Source organism: Coptis chinensis, chromosome 9, assembly GCF_015680905.1.
Source record: "Coptis chinensis isolate HL-2020 chromosome 9, ASM1568090v1, whole genome shotgun sequence".
Classification (NCBI taxonomy): domain Eukaryota; kingdom Viridiplantae; phylum Streptophyta; class Magnoliopsida; order Ranunculales; family Ranunculaceae; genus Coptis; species Coptis chinensis.
In genome coordinates, this window is record NC_141464.1 from 2687855 (window position 1) to 2690998 (window position 3144).

Sequence of the window (3144 nt, forward strand, 5' to 3'; positions counted from 1 at the left end):
CTTCTTGATAGAAAGCAAAGTCTTCACTTGCCAACACCTTGTTACACAACTTGACATTCTCGAATCGAGTAAGTGTGTCGCCAACCATTTCCACATGTTCATGCAAGGTTTCATCATTCATGACAAATTGGGTAGACGGACGCCTTCTCCTTCATGTCAATAATAGCCTTGCATCCGTGTAATCAAGCCTGTTTTGTGACCACTGCATCCAAACTCCATGCATATCAACATGATTAATACATAATTTTATTTCATGCGTTGTTTCTTACAATTACATAGAACAAACACGTAATGGAGAGAAATATACTACTAACTTTAAGCAAGTATATCCCGCTCTAAGAGAATCCACGAATATCTTCGCAAAAACTCGTCATACACTAATATTTCATAAGCATCACAGGCTTGATCAATCAAGATGTGTTTTAAAGCGAAATAGAAAGGTCAAGTATGGATGATAGTTACCTCTTTCAGATCTCCACGAGTCGGTGTAGGCCATTTGTTGTAAGACACCTCAAAGTGCCCCTCAACATCACCACATTTAACATACCCCTGCCAATATAGAATTCCAATAAACCACATTTCTTTTCGGGCATCTCATCAAACAACCTCTTTGCTTCCTTAATACTCCCAACCAATGCATATCCATTAATCATAGTATTCCAATGCATATATCCGTAAATCTATATTTACATAGGTATGCAGATATTTTCAACATTTAAAAAGCATGACAATATCACCAATTTAAATTTTAATGACATGAATCTAACGAAGAAGAGAATAAGTAAAATTAAAATAAAGAAGAAGATTGAAAAGAGGATAATCAAAAGTTCAAAGAAGTGTATTGAAAAGAGGTTAAAACAAAAGTTAAAATAAGAAGATTTCTCTCATGTCAAACCTTATTCTTTAATGATGTGAGAATGAAGAGATCAAATCGCGAAAATAAAACTCAACTCCGAGCTGAAATCGGTGTGTTCTTTGTGTCATTGTTGGTTAAAAATGGCGAGAATAAAAACCCCAAAACAGAGTTGTGTGCTGGAAAAGAAAAAGGGTAAAAAAGGAAATCAATTTTGTTTGGAATTTAAAAATAGACCGAAATTTTATTACTTTAGCAAAAAGAGGGAGTTTATTTCATAAAAGCTTAAAAATAGGGGGGTTTAATGGGTTGGGCCGACATGGGGGAGGTTTTGAGTAATGGGTTAGGAAGGCAAGGGTGTGAGCCACATTTCTTGGAACTTTTAATATTAGCTGTCATAGAAGTGATTTACTTATAAAGAAAGACCCACCATTAATATCTCCAAAAACAACCAAGGCTCTTTTTTCATCCATTCTCTATAATTGTTTCCAACATCTCAACATGGCTAGCCGTCACGTTTTACAACTTGCTCAAAGTGGCTCCCGTCCATTTCTTCACTCCATAACCATGTCGTTAGTTACTCTCTAATCCCTCTGACTTCCATGCACTTAAGGTATATATATATTTTATTAAAACTTCTCTTTTGTAGGCAAGCTATACTTGGTCGTATTTGCCTTAAATCAGGAGCAAACATCCAGTCATGGAGACGGATGAGCAGGCAGTACACCCTTTGCACTTGTGCGACTTGCCAAGGATCTCGCACTGGGCGAAGCCAAGAACAAAAATTTTGTGTTCTCTCCATGTTCCATCCAACTCGCACTGAATTTGCTAACAAATGGTTCCAAAGGTTCAACCTTAGAAGAACTGCTCCACTTTTCCGAGGCTAAAAACCTTACTGATCTTAATTCAAATGCAAAATAACTGGTCAACTTACTCAGTAGTTCAACTAAAGAAGGGCTACTTCTATCTTTGGTTGGTGGTGTTTGTGTTGACGACTCTGTAAAGCTAAATCCTACCTTCAAAAACATTGTGGAGAATATATACAAAGGGAAGGCTGAAACTGTAGATTTCAAAGATATGGTGAGTTATCATTTCTAATTTTCTTCTTGACATAGTTTTGTGCATTCTTTATTTTTCTTTTCTGAGTTATACGAAGGATAAAAACACAAGTACCTGATTCAGATTTCTAATGCGCCCATAATTCGGAATACCCGAACATTGCGATATGCATTGAATATTAAAGTGCACGTATTCTAGGCCACTTTCTCCAGTTGTTGGTCTAATTTGCACCTTCTGTGTTTCCCCTGCATTCTCTACATTTTTCACTCAGTTACAGAACTTGGAGTGCCTTTCATTTACTATTGTTTTTGGCTACAACCGATGACTACGCAGGTGAATGGGCAGTAGTCAATGAAGTGAACTCATGGGCTGAAAATAATAAGCAAGTAAACATTACACCAAAGACTGACAGACAAACACAACAACAAAGTCCACGGGCGTTAGTTAGTTAACAATAAAGTCCACGGGCTTTAGTTAGTTAGATTTGTGTAACAAACTTTTTATAAAATTACCCTCATATACAATTGTACTTTTCAAAATCTAAACTTTAGTACATTGTACTTTTTTAGTGACAAGAACATGCAAGGTACTTTTACAATTTGTACAATGACTATAACGAGTACTATTCCGTTCAAATTCTGTCACCGGATTCAGGCGAAGGGTGACATGGCATACGATGTGAACTGCAACTAATTGCAACGTGTGAAATAATAACCAATTAAAATAAAAAACACATACACGCGACTCTCTTTCCCTCTCTTTTTTCCTCACGTGACCTATTTTCCCTCCCTCCACTCGCCTCTTTTATGGGTTAGAGTTTTTGAGTGAAACAACCCCCAAAGAAATATGTCATCAAACTCAAACAATTCACAACTTTTGTCTATCAATGCGAAACCTTTGTGTGGGTGTGGTGTTCTAGCACCTATTGCAGTGTCTGGAACAGAAAAAAATCATGGTAGAAGGTTCTTTGGGTGCGTTAATTATAGAAATAGTTGCTATTGTCATTTTTTCCGTTGGATCGATCCACCTTCAAATGAGTTGGTTGAGGAGAACACCCAACTCGTGCAAATGGTTGAAAAGCTATTAAAGACCAACGATGAGTTGCAGAAAAAGCTTAAAATAGAAGAAGAGAAGGTGTTAGTTATGAAGATGAAATTGGACAATGTTTTAAAGCAAAAGAAATGGCTTTTGTTTTTCATTTTTTGTTACTTGATGTATTGACTTGGTTACAT

General features: G+C 36.5%; 1 long non-coding RNA gene across 1 annotated transcript; it reads left to right on the forward strand.

The window, feature by feature from the left end:
* The first annotated feature begins 792 nt into the window (after positions 1–792).
* LOC147474390 (uncharacterized) lies at positions 793–2512 on the forward strand. The gene is made up of 2 exons (XR_015208671.1): positions 793–1425; positions 1503–2512. It is a non-coding gene; the product is annotated as an uncharacterized LOC147474390 (long non-coding RNA).
* Positions 2513–3144: the final 632 nt, after the last annotated feature.